Source organism: Lissotriton helveticus, chromosome 3_1, assembly GCF_964261635.1.
Source record: "Lissotriton helveticus chromosome 3_1, aLisHel1.1, whole genome shotgun sequence".
NCBI lineage: Eukaryota > Metazoa > Chordata > Amphibia > Caudata > Salamandridae > Lissotriton > Lissotriton helveticus.
Genome location: NC_136061.1, coordinates 377,627,732 through 377,641,856, shown reverse-complemented (window position 1 = coordinate 377,641,856; position 14,125 = coordinate 377,627,732). Strand labels below are relative to the sequence as shown.

The window sequence follows — 14,125 nt, the reverse complement described above, 5'->3', positions numbered from 1 at the left end:
AACCTCGTAAGTCAAATACTTACCTCTGAGTTCGATAACCATTTTTCCTCCCACAGGGACTAACAGTATGAGAGTTTGGGTCTAGAAAGTGTTGTATGTATAACTGCTAATGTATGAGGAAAAGTGAGCACTACTGTAAAATAATCTGAAAGTAATCAACTGCATTTCCTTGAACAGTCGTGCCTTTTCAAGTATTTATTACCTACCTGTACCTAGTCCTATTTGGTATTATAAATAAACCATAAGTATACTTTTTTTATACTTAACCAATTGGTCTGGATTCTGTCTCTGAATGTGTGACATCAGCCTTGATTGAGTGAGTACAAAAAATGCTTAACACACCCTCCTGATAAGCCTAATTGCTCGACCATACTACCACAAATAGAGCTGTTAGTGATTGTCTAATTTAGCCTCTGCTATACCTCTTGGGACCCACTGGACTCTGTGCACACTATCCCTTACTTTGGTATAGTATATGCAGAGCCAGCTTCCTACATGCTGTCTCTTATTTACAGTGGCAGATATTCTGTTGGCTTGCACCATGGGTGGACGAGCGGAAGACAACAATGCAGGGGCACCTGTAGAAAGTTGGAGGGGCTGCATGATGTAACTGATCCATGGTTGTTTATCAGAAACCACAAGAAGAGCTTGCGGTCTCTAGCTTGGGAAGAGTTTTTGGCTTCAGCTGCTTGGCGCCGGGCGAGGGCAAAGACAGAAAAAGGGAGGATGTGGTCAAATTCATTATGCTGTTAATTAAGAGAGGTTTGTCGGCGGTGACTATCTCTGGTAAGTTGACAGGCGTGGCATTCTTCGGGAAACTATATTGACAATATGAGCCATCTGCTTGGGAGGTGGGGAAAAGGATACTGGAGGGTTGGACGCAGGAAAGTGGAAGTAGAGTAAATGTGCAGAGACCGGTGACATTGAGCATTTTGTGGGGCATGATCGGGATGCTTCTTCATGTGTGCAGAGATGCGCCAGAGTGTTTGTTGTTCTTGGTGATCATGGTGGGGCTGTTTTTTTGTGGCATTCAGAGTGGCAGAGGTCGAGAAGTCAAAGAGGAAAAAAGGTATTTTGGGGTGAAGATGTTCAGGTTTCATATAATGTGGTTCTGGAATGGTTACCCAAGACAAAGACAGATCAATCAGGACAGGGAAAATGCATTAATTTGTGTTCGTGGGAGAAGTTTTCAAATGGGGTGATCAGACCGGAGAAGGGTTTTTGGCATGCAGGTGGTGGTAAGCATTCAGCACCCTGAGTCCTAGGAGTAATGAGGAAAGCGTTATTTGCAATGGGTTTACCCAGATGGGATTTTGGTGCTCACTCAATTCATATTGGGATGGAAGCATTGCCCACAGCTGGTGAAGGTCCCGGGTGTGTTACTAGGGAGATATTCTCTCTTCCTCCTCGGTGCAGCCTCCCGGTCCAGCGAGAATGGGGGACTGAGATAGGGGAATGGAGGAGTGAGGCAGGGCCATGAAAGGAGGAGGTAAGTGAAAAAGTAAATTACAGAAGCTGCAATGGCGCTGGGGCATAGGGGCTTGAGAGGCCATTTAACCTTATCTATGTCTTCTTTTACTACTTCAATGGGGAGCACTTGGCTTGTTTCCTTGCTTTAGGGTTCATGCACCCTTGCTCAGTGGTGCTTGAACAGTTTTCAGAGTGGGGTGCCGCCATCAATGTTATATCACTAAAATCCTAGGGACTGTGAAAAGTCCTAGTCTCAAAGAACAAGTTTAGCAAATGAGACACATACTTTCAGCAGGTGAGTGGTAAGGGTGTAGTTTGTAGCCGGTGCATTTTGGAGAACACTGTCACATATATATTACTAAAACACAGTGTGGAAACACACTTTCATTTAAATACAGCACATTTTCTACTGTAATGACAGCTACATTTGCATGTAAAAATATACTGCACACAAACGATAATATGTGGAAATCAGGTTTGAGTGAATATTTATTATTAGCCCATCGTGAAGATAAGTGTCTCGATTTGTTTTGATCCTATTAAATTCTTTGTTTCGAGCACACTTCAGAATTTAAAAAAAAATCGGCCATGTGTGCTTTCCTAAAGGCTGAAATATTTGAACAGTTCATTTACAGGTATTTCAGTTAGCATTTGTAGAGCACTGTACAGTCACCTCTGGGGGTATCTGGGCGCTGGGGTGTAAAGTCTCCGTCAAAAAGTCAAGTTTTGAAGAAACGATGGGAGGAGGGAAGAAACGAGCAGAAAAGGCAAAACACAGGGAAGAAAAACAAGTGAGAAGAAAAGGCAAAACAGAGAGCAGAAAAAAAAGAGCAGAGAATGCAAAAACAAGGGCAGAAAAACGAGCATAAATGTAAAACAGAGCTGAAGAGGGCAAACCAGACGGCTGAAAAACAACCAGAAAAGTCAAAACAGGGCAGAAAACTAGCAGAAAAGGCAATACCGAGGGCAGGAAAACATGCAGAAAATGCAAAACAGAGGGCAGAAAAAGGCAAAGCGGTAGAAAAACAAGCAGAAAAGACACTACAGAGAGCAGAAGACGAGCATAAAAGGCAAACAGAAGAGAAGAGGACAAACCAGAGGGCACGAATAGAAGCAGAAAAGGCAAAACAGGACAGACAAATTAGCAGAAAAGGCAAAACAGAAGACAGAAAATCGAGCAGAAAAGACAAAATGGAGGGCAGAAAAATAAGCAGGAAATGCAAAACTGAGGGCAAAAAAAGGAGCAAAAAGGCAAAACAGAGCAAGAAATGAGCAGCAGAGGCACAGACAGAGGGCAGCAGGTAGACAGGCAGCAGAGGGTAGCGGACTGTCGGAGGCATTAGATCAGAGGCTACAGTGGTTGCGAGTACCACAGGAGCTCGGTTAAGGGATTGCACGGGTCTTGGTATTTGCACCGCAACCAGTAATGGGAAAACCACGGGGAAAAGAAGCGGGAGCGCCCCAGGATCTGGAGGAGAACACAGAAGTACAGGATAAGCAGGAGGCGCCTGTGCAGTTCTCAGAGGGGATGATGCAGCAGCTGGGCAGGAGAATTGTTGCAGGGGAAGATGGCACAAGTACCTGCTCAATGAGTTTGCGCTGCGGCCTCCATTTGTAGGCTCTGGGTGGAGGGCGGGGTGCTGTGTGGCAGGAGGGAAACAGGGGAAAGAGAAAGGAAACAAGCAGAAAAGGCAAAACAGAGGACAGAAAAACTAGCAGAAAGGTAAAAGAGAGACCAGAAAACGAACAGAAAGGCAAAACAGAGCAGAAGAGTGCAGGAAAATGAGCAGCAAAGGCAAAACAGAGCAAGAAACGAGCAGAGGAGGCACAATCAGAGGGCTGCAGGTAGACTGGCAGAAGAGGGTAGCTGACTTAGGGCAAGCTGGACAGGAGAACTGTCGCAGGGGGATCTGGCATGAAGACCTGCCAGGTATTTAAAGAAAAACATTGCTTACATTTCATGCGCTACAACGCATGCGATTACAAAGCTGTTGTTACAACGACCGCGTTGTTACAACGCAAGCCATTACATCGAAAGTTCTTTCTACGACTTGCTGTGGGAGCGCCCTAAACTAAGGAAAAGTATAATTTACTATTCCAACACCTTCCCTACTGTTGCACATGCTGGAGTTGGAATAGTAAATTATACTATTCCTAAGTCCAGCGTGCCCCCTAATGCAAGTCGTAGAAACAACTTGCGATGTAATGGCTTGCGTTCAATCAATCAATCAATCAGGTCATTTATAGAGCGCACTACTCACCCGTAGGGTCTCAAGGCGCTGGGAGGGGGGGGTGCCGCTACTGCTCGAACAGCCAGGTCTTGAGCTTCTTCCTGAAGGAGAGGTGGTCCTGGGTCAGGCGCAGGTTGGTCGGGAGTGAGTTCCAGGTCTTGGCGGCCAGGTAGGAGAAGGACCTTCCTCCTGTTGTCGCTCTTCGGATGCGGGGGACGGCGGCGAGGGCGTGGTTGGTTGATCTGAGGAGGCGCTTGGGAGTGTAGAAGTTGATCCGGTTGTTGAGGTAGCTCGGGCCTTGGTCGTGTAGGGCTTTGTGTGCGTGGGTGAGGAGACGGAAGGTGATTCTCTTGTTGACCGGGAGCCAGTGCAGATATCTCAGGTGTCCGGAGATGTGGCTGCGTCGGGGGATGTCGAGGATGAGTCTGGCCGAGGCGTTCTGGATCCGCTGGAGTCTCTTCTGGAGCTTGGCGGTGGTTCCGGCGTAGAGGGCGTTGCCGTAGTCCAGTCGGCTGGTGACGAGGGCCTGGGTGACCGTCTGCCTCGTCTCGGTGGGGATCCATCGGAAGATCTTGCGTAGCATGCGCAGGATGTTGAAGCAAGATGAGGAGACGGCGTTGACTTGTCTGGTCATGGAGAGGGAGGAGTCCAGGATGAAGCCCAGGTTGCGTGCGTGGTCCGTCGGTTTGGGTGCGGTGCCCAGGGCGGGGGGCCACCAGGAGTCGTCCCAGGCGGAGGGCGAGGAGCCCAGGATGAGGACCTCCGTCTTGTCCGAGTTCAGTTTCAGGCGGCTGGTCGTCATCCATTCGGCTACATCTCTCATCCCTTCGTGCAGGTTGGCTCTGGCGGTGGCGGGGTCGTTGGTCAGGGAGAGGATCAGCTGGGTGTCGTCGGCGTAGGAGATTATGTTGAGGTTGTGTTGGCGTGCGATGGCCGCGAGGGGGCTCATGTAGACGTTGAAGAGGGTGGGGCTCAGTGAGGATCCTTGAGGGACGCCGCAGATGACTTTGGTGGCCTCTGACTTGTACGGTGGTAGGCGGACTCTCTGTGTTCTTCCGTCGAGGAAGGAGGTGATCCATTCCAGTGCCTTGTCCTGGATTCCGATGTTGCCGAGGCGCTGTACTAGGGTGCGGTGGCAGACAGTGTCGAAAGCCGCGGAGAGGTCCAGGAGGATGAGGGCCGCTGTTTCTCCGTTGTCCATCAGAGTTCGAAGGTCATCGGTGGCAGCGATGAGGGCGGTCTCGGTGCTGTGGTTCGCTCGGAAGCCCGACTGTGAGGGGTCGAGGGATCCGTTCGTCTCAAGGAAGGCGGCCAGCTGTTTGTTGACGGTCTTCTCGATGACTTTGGCCGGGAACGGGAGGAGCGAGATGGGACGGTAGTTCTTGAGGTCGGTGGGGTCTGCTGTGGGTTTCTTGAGAAGAGCGCTGAGTTCGGCGTGTTTCCAGCTCTCAGGGAAGGTGGCGGTGTCGAAGGAGGTGTTGATGATGTCCCGCAGGTGGGGTGCGATGACCGCGTCGGCCTTGTTGAAGACGTGGTGAGGGCAGGGGTCAGTCGGAGATCCGGAGTGGATGGAGTTCATGGTGCGGATGGTGTCTTCGGTGCTGATCGGGGTCCAGGTGCGGAGGGTCGTGGTGGGTGGCGTTGTTGCGGTTGTGGCTTGCGTTGGTTGGTTGTTGAAGCTGTTGTGAATGTCCGTGATCTTGTTGTGGAAGTAGGCCGCGAGGGAGTTGCAGAGGTCTTGCGACGGGGTGATGTCATTGTTTCCGGCGTTGGGGTTGGAGAGCTCTTTCACGATGTTGAAGAGTTCCTTGCAGTTGTGTGCGTTGTTGTCCAGCCGGTCCTTGTATGTATTTTTCTTGGTGGCGCGGATCAGTTGGTGGTGTTTCCGGGTGGCGAGCTTGAGGGTGGTCATGTTGTCCGTGGTTGGTTCCCTTCTCCAGACTTTCTCGAGGACTCGACAGTTCTTCTTGGAGCTCTTGAGTTCGTCGGTGAACCATGGTGTTTTTCTGCTGCAGGGTCTGCTGGGTGGTGTTCTCAGAGGGGCGAGTTCGTCCGCGCAGTTGTTGATCCACTTCGTGAGGTTGTCGGCGGCTTGGCTGGGGTTCGCTGAGCTGGCGGGAGGGTGCTGGCTCAGGGAAGCGGTGAGCTGGTCGGCTGAGATCTTGTTCCAGCTTCTTCGAGCAACCTGTTGCTGGTGGTGGTGGATCGTCGTTTTTCGGAAGGTGAAGTGGACGCAGCTGTGGTCCGTCCAGTGGAGTCCTGTTGCGTGGCTGAAGGTGACGTCTTTGCTGGATGAGAAGACGGCGTCGAGTGTGTGTCCGGCGAGGTGGGTGGGGGTGGTCACCAGCTGCTTGAGTCCCAGGTTAGCGAGGTTTTCCAGCAGGGTGGTGGTGTTGCGGTCGTCGTTGTTCTCCAGGTGGAAGTTGAGGTCCCCGAGGAGGATGTAACAACGCGGTCGTTGTAGCGACTGCGTTATAATCACATGCGTTGTAGTCCATGCGATGTAACTTCACAAATTCATATTTAAATGCTCTTATGTGTTAGAATAATAAAATGACATCCTACAGAATTTCCTTTCAAATTCCATGCAAGATTACCATGTAGCTTGCTTCACATTTTCGGCTCCTCCGCTAAGGCGGAGGAACATCGTCCCACTGCCCCACCCCACCACCCCCATTCCCGAGGCAGCCGCCTCTGATCCTCTTACTTCGCAATCAGAGAAAGAAAACACAATGTTTCATGCTAAAAGAATAACCAGCAATTTGTGGGGCATAACCTGACATTTGACCCGTCTTTAAACACATAGCAATTGTTACAAGAAAAAAATCAAATCTACAGGTTGCTTCATTACTATTTTACCTTCTGAACTCCATCCAGCATGCTTATTTTGCAGGGTGCTGGAAGTACTTCTTCTTCCAGCGTCTATGCTCAATAAATCAGGGGTTTATAAAGCACGACTACTCACCCGTGAGGGTCTCAAGCAGCCGCACAGGTGCAGATAAGAGTGGTGGGCATGGGTAGGGCAGGAGGATTTCGACAGACGATAACGAGGGAAAATTAATTATTTAGTTAATTTCACCTCGTCGTCAGTCGAAATCCCCCCCACCCGGCCCCACTGATCTTACCTGCATGGGCTGCGACTGGTTTCAAAGCACGGGGGGCTCTTGGGTCTGGAGTATCATTCGAAGAGCCATGTCTTGAGGTCCTCCTTGGATTGGGTCGGTGGCAGATTGCCTGAGGTGGGGGGGGGGCAGGGTGATCCAGGTCTTGGCGGCGAGGTAGGAGAATGAACTTCCTCTGATTCTGGTCTTGTGGATCCTGGGGACGGAGGCTAGGGTGCTTTGGGTGGAAAGGATTTGTCTGGCGGGTAAGTGGAATGTGGATGGAGGTTCAGGTATATTGGTCCTGTCGTGAGGGGAGCTTTGTAGGCATGCCAGAAGTGCCCCATTGAGCTGGAGCCCAATGAACATCTATGAGCTATGGAAGGCTCGGGGAGGACCTGCTTCACATTCTGCCAGTGACAGCTTAATTTGTGAAAGGAAGAGTGCCAGTCCCGATGTCATGCTTATAAACCTGCGGCCAGTGCGATTAAAAATTGGAGTGTCAAATACAAAGACTCGTGGTCTTGACCCACCCAATGCCTCTTCAATACACTGTTAGACAGTCCTTGCCCCTTTATGTCACTCTTACAGGTTCCTGCCTTCTGTCTTTTTGGCGTTGTTTTTGTCTTTTCCTTCTTTCGTTTTTCTGAATTGTGTGCTTTTCCCGCTCCTGCTCTTGGTAAATATATTTTGCGAAAAAATAAGTGCCGGTCCTCAAAAATTACTGCCGATGCCCCCCACCTGCAACCACCTTCAAAGGAAGCTCGGACGCCATTTACCTCCAAATTACGTCCATGAAATGAAGCACTGTGACTGCATGCTGCATGGGGGAAACATGGCGGGAGGGGAGGCGAGGGGCCTGGGGGGATACGTGCGGGCGCTTCAAATCTGCGTTACGCCCCAGGGCTTCTCGGTGGGGGTTCGTCAAAATCTCCTATTCCTAAACGCCTGCTGAACTACATCAGTCTTTTGTAATGTCGTCTCACCCAACCCATCTAAAAAACAATTTATTTCTGTAACTTTACTGAAAGCGAAAATTCCCCCTTGGCAGCAATAAATGGAGGTTGGATAACAGAGGCAAAGTATGCCTGTGACAGGTGACAAATGCGGTTGGATAGGGGTGATGACGTTACCTGGACTGGCCGTGGAGCAGGCGCGAGGCACGGTCATTTAATGCTAAGCAATAGCTGAGCAGCCAGGGCGCCCCAGCCCTTCAAGGGGGGTCCATTCAACCCAAGGTCATCGCGTAACTGGAGATATAGGAGACTCGGGGCCCGCCCTCCTCATATTCTGCTTGGGGTGTAACATTTTGAGTTACGTCACTGAGGGGCCCGTGACGCTTGATTACAGGAGCAGGTAACGTTGGACAGCGATTGGATAATGGCAGGTGATAGCCGATGGGGACTTGAATATAAGGGCAGGCAGGTTTGGATTAGGGCAATTAAAAAAGGTAATCTCTTGAGGGTGTTATCCTCTTTTCAATAACATACATCCTCCCGTTAAGCAACATAACTACACAGACTTCCATTAGGTCACGTTCTTCACAAATATGTATCACCCTCCAAAAATGTTTCTTTTCTTTGTCAATTTACGTTAATGAGCTCCCCCCTTTTAAAAGCTGGCCTCGCCCTCGATCGTGCGACAACTGGTTGACTCTCGAATAAGGTTAAATTGTTCAAGGCACACTGGTATTTGGATAGAATATGGATTATTAATAGGTATATGTTGCATTAGGGTTCTGATGCTATATCAGATGAAAGGTGTCAAGGTGGTGGTACATGGGGCACAGAGGGTATAGATGCACATGAGGGTGGTGTGTAGGGATTTCGGTTGGCATATGGGAGGGGTGGTAATGGGGATGGTAGATGTTGTACAGGTTTTGAGAACCATCAAACTCATTAAATGTAACGTCTGTTATTCACAGCGCTTAGAAGAAGCAGAAGTGGCGTCGAGCACTATATCAACATATTATATGGACTATAGGTGCGCATTGCTTAATTAAGTGTTTTGGAGTTCAACAGTTGCGGGTGGTGCGTAGTGGATATATTAATTGGGTGGTAGATTATCGATTTCCCGTTGAGTTCCATGCCCTATGGGCACACTGTTGCCAGTCACAGGCTTTCATTTACCACATCAGTGCATTCTGGCACCCGCAGCCTCGGCTTAATTCAACTGGACTCCAGCGGGCTGCAATACACTGACACACGGTGATCTGTGAAGGACTGGGGCGTCCTGCCCTTGAATCACCACTCAGATGACTGCTCCCGTTACATAGGTCCGCGGGTAGCGTACAGTGGCGGTGCCGAGTGTCGTTTTTAATGGGGTCGGGTAGGTAATGGGCGTTGGATACGAGGTGGCGGGGCAAGCTGGTACTGGTGCATATTGAGCCGGGGCGAACATGTTATAAGAGAGGTGCCCGGCGGCAGTGTACGGGGAAGCAGGTGATACATGAAGGAGGGGGTAGATGGCGATGCAAGTGATACATTAGATGTGGTACTCGGGAGTATTGTGGGGATGCAGGAGATACATGGAAAGGAGGTACCCAAAGATGCAAGTGATATAATGTGTGGTACTCGGAAGATATATGGAGGCTGCAGGAGATACATGGAGAGGAGGTACCCAAAGATGCAAGTCATATAAAATGTGGTACTCAGGAGTATGATGGGGATGCAGGAGATATATAGAGAGGAGGTACCCAAGGATGCAAGTGATATGAGATGTGGTACTCGGGAGTAGGATGTGGATGCAGGAGATACATGCAGAGGAGGTACCTAAGGATGCAAGCGATATGAGATGTGGTACTCAGGAGATATATGGGGATGCAGGAGATACATGGAGAGGAGTTACCCAAAGATGCAAGTGATATGAGATGTGATACTTGAGAGACATATTGGGGATGCAAGAGATACATGGAGAGGAGGTACGCAAGGATGCCAGTAATATGAGATGAGGTACTCAGAATGTATGTTGGGGATACAGGGCATACACGGAGAGGAGGTACCGAAGGATGCAAGTGATATGATATGTGGTATCCGGGAGGAATGATGGGGATGCAGGAGATACATGGAGAGGAGGTATCCAAGTATGCAAATGATATGAGATGTGGTACTTAAGAGATATATTGAGGGTGCAGGAGATACATGTAGAGGAGGCACCCAAGGATGCAAGTCATATGGGATGTGGTACTCGGGAGTATGATGGGGATGTAGGAGATTCATGGAGAGGAGGTACCCAAGGATGCAAGTAATATGAGATGTGGTACTCGGGAGTATGATGGGGATGTAGGAGATGCATGGAGAGGAGGTACCCAATGATGCAAGTAATATGAGATGTGGTATTCGGGAGTATGATGGGGATGTAGGAGATTCATGGAGAGGAGGTACCCAAGGATGCAAGTGATATTAGATTTGGTACTCTGGGATATGGTGGGGATACAGGAGATGCATGGAGAGGAGGTACGCAAGGATGCAAGCGATATGAGTTGTGGTACTCGGGAGATATATGGGGGATGCAGGAGATACATGGAGAGGAGTTACCCAAAGATGCAAGTGATATGAGATGAGGTACTCGGAAGGTATGTTGGGGATACAGGACATACATGGAGAGGAGGTTCCGAAGGATGCAAGTGATATGATATGTGGTACCCGGGAGGAATGATGGGGATGCAGGAGATACATGGGGAGGAGGTATTCAAGTATGCAAATGATATGATATGTGGTACTCGGGAGATATATTGAGGGTGCAAGAGACACATGGAGAGGAGGTACCCAAGGATGCAAGCGATATGAGATGTGGTACTCGGGAGTAGGATGGGGGATGTAGGAGATTCATGGAAAGGAGGTACCCAAGGATGCAAGTAATATGAGATGTGGTACTCGGGATATATATGGGGATGCAGGAGATACATGGAGAGGAGTTACCCAAAGATGCAGTGATATGAGATGTGATACTTAAGAGATATATTGAGGGTGCAGGAGAGACATGTAGAAGGGGTACCCAAGGATGCAAGTGATATGATATGTGGTACTCAGGAGATATATTGAAGGTGCAGGAGACATATGGAGAGGAGGTACCCAAGGATGCAAGTCATATGAGATGTGGTACTCGGGAGTTGGATGGGGATGTAGGATATACCTGGAGAGGAGGTACCCAAGGATGCAATCGATATGAGATGTGGTACTCAGGAGATATATGGGGGCTGCATGAGATACATGGAGAGGAGTTACCCAAAGATGCAAGTGATATGAGATGTGGTACTTGATAGATATATTGGGGATGCAGGAGATACATGGAGAGGAGGTACCCAAGGATGCCAGTAATATGAGATGAGGTACTCGGAAGGTATGTTGGGGATACAGCACATACATGGAGAGGAGGTACCGAAGGATGCAAGTGATATGAGATGTGGTACTCGGGAGTATGATGGGGATGTAGGAGATTCATGGAGAGGAGGTACCCAAGGATGCAAGTGATATCAGATGTGGTACTCTGGGATATGGTGGGGATACAGGAGATACATGGAGAGGAGGTACCCAAGGATGCAATCGATATGAGATGTGGTACTCAGGAGATATATGGGGGATGCATGAGATACACGGAGAGGAGTTACCCAAAGATGCAAGTGATATGAGATGTGGTACTTGATAGATATATTGGGGATGCAGGAGATACATGGAGAGGAGGTACCCAAGGATGCCAGTGATATGAGATGAGGTACTCGGAAGGTATGTTGGGGATACAGCACATACATGGAGAGGAGGTACCGAAGGATGCAAGTGATATGATATGTGGTAGCCGGAAGGTATGATGGGGATGCAGGAGATACATGGAGAGGAGGTATCCAAGTATGCAAATGATATGAGATGTGGTACTTGGGAGATATATTGATGGTGCAAGAGATACATGTAGAGGAGGTACCCAAGGATGCAAGTGATATGATATGTGGTACTCGGGAGATATATTGAGGGTGCAAGAGACACATGGAGAGGAGGTACCCAATGATGCAAGTAATATGAGATGTGGTACTCGGAAGGTATGATGGGGATGCAGGACATACATGGAGGTGAGGTACCGAAGGATGAAAGTGACATGAAATGAGGTACTGGAGTAGCATATAAGAGATACATGGAGAGGTGGTTCTTAAGGATGCACCTAATATGAGAGGTGGTACTCAGGCGGTATGTATTCTGGAGATTAATACAGGGGTGGTACAATTTAGCAGATCTAAAGAGAGATACGTGAAGGTGCAAGTGATGCGAGATGTGGCAGCGAGGTTGTATATGTTTTGTATTGTGGTTATATAGCGCTTGGAAGCAGCATCTGTATGGGAAGGTGATGCACGTATGCAAGTGATGTGAGAGATGTCGGGGTGCAGCGCAGGGAGCAGTAGGTTGGGGTACAGCATTCGGTCGTGGAATATGCTGGTAGAATACAGGGAGGCGGGAATGGGATCATGGCAGAATGGTGTACAGTTTGTTATGGGAGAGAGGCGGCGTGTCTCACCTGTCTGTTCTCGATGTGCTGCTCTCTCTGTAGCCTCCACTCCCACCTGCTCCCGGCTCTGATGGAGAGAAGACGCTGAACCAGACCGAGCTCCGCTACAGCTGAATCTGCCGCAGAGCTACGTGCGAACAGGACAGGACTCCAGTGCAGGGGGCGGGGCCTGGCAAACGGAGTCCCCGACCCCTCGCGGTGCCATAGACAGAGGACTGCACGTGCCACTTCAGCAAAGCAACTACTGTCAATTGTGATTCACTGTTAAAAGAGGGGCCAACGCATTCTAATTAGACACAGTAACGAGGTGTTCGATCAGGGCACTGTTGTGCCCTAATGACCACGACAACATGCCTCAACAACATAGCCAGACAGCACCCACATTTTATTTCAATAAACATGGTGCCCTCGGTTTGCTAATTCAAGTTGCAACTAGATTAAACTTGATCTACCTGTAGACTAATCGCTGTCAAGATTTTTAAATTTGGTGTTAACCTATGCTGCCTGGTTTCCTGCCGTCAACATAAATAAGGGACCCCCTCTAATAATATTTTAAAGGTCAGGGAAAGAGAGGAACACAATTATATCATCAAGAAATATTCCCTCATGACCTAAACAATTCTGAAAATAACAATTTATATGCTTTGAAAATTATTTTTTTACACAGGGTGACAGCATTTGCTTTTTTTACATATGTAATTTTTATTACTTTTTTATATAAGATACATATTTCATATTTTTTTCTTTTTTTATCCAATTTTTACTTTAAAGTTATTACAATCATTTACTAAAACATGTGATACTTCATTGGGGCAATAAAAAACATACAATAACCATGCAGAGAAAAAACAAGATACTTAAATCTCACACAGACTTCATCCAAACTCTCTCATACATACTACATTCACTCTTTATTCTGCGTCTGAGGGATCGCAAGTTGTAGCGCGAAATTATTACGCAAGGTCGACGCGTTTCGGTGGTGTGGGACCACCTTCCTCAGGACCTTTTGGCAGAACAGTCAGATTTTCACAAAATAAATAAACACTGCATGGATCGATATCTGTAATGATAAATAACATATCATGTATTTGTACCATTATCCTGAATTAATTTGTCTTATAATCTAATTATACAATACAATACCACTGTAACTTAGAACACCCTGTGAGAACATCAACAAGAACTAATTCACAATTTATCTTTCATTACTTTTTTGTCTTTTGTCAGTAATCCAGAAACAAGCAACACAACACAGTTATCTCGGTACAATATTTAAAGATATGTAAGGTAACGTGAAATGTAACAAAAGTTGAAAAGATGAGTGAGAGAAAATTCGAATAGCGAGTATGCCAATTCTCTTGTTAGGTTTAAAAGACAAGTTTACACATGGTCAACCTAATGGTGGTGGTACAGGATAAGTTTATACGTTGTTAATTTCCACAAATATGACAGGCGTTCTTACCCTTTTGATTTCAGTAGGGTAGATCACCGCTTCGATTATAACTTCAAATTAATTTGGTCACACTGAATTGTTCCTAAAATAAATTATTTAGGAAATATACATTTATCAAGCATGAACATCTAAACATGTTGTTAAAGGATTTTTAGTTTATAATCCTGCGTATCTATTTGCTTACCAAAAAGCGTGCTACCCGTTCATTAAATGGCCGGTAATACGGGGGTTGTCTGGGGCTGTGAGCCTTAGTCGATAGGTATTATTTTCCTGAAAAAATTACAATAATCCTTAGTCTAATATGTGGCGTCAGAGATCTCTAGGTATATTCGTGATGTGAAGCACGCTACTCACCTTGTAATTGACAAAGGCGGCTC

At 47.8% G+C, this 14,125-nt stretch overlaps 1 protein-coding gene across 1 annotated transcript in view; it reads right to left on the bottom strand.

Moving 5' to 3' along the window:
• ALDOC (aldolase, fructose-bisphosphate C) overlaps positions 1 to 12,439 on the bottom strand; it is a 101,686-nt gene extending 89,247 nt beyond the window's left edge. Inside the window, exon 1 of the mRNA XM_078680110.1 lies at positions 12,305 to 12,439. The gene's annotated coding sequence lies outside the window, so the exon portion shown is untranslated. The remainder of the gene's footprint in view (positions 1 to 12,304) is intronic.
• Between the last annotated feature and the right edge of the window lie 1,686 nt (positions 12,440 to 14,125).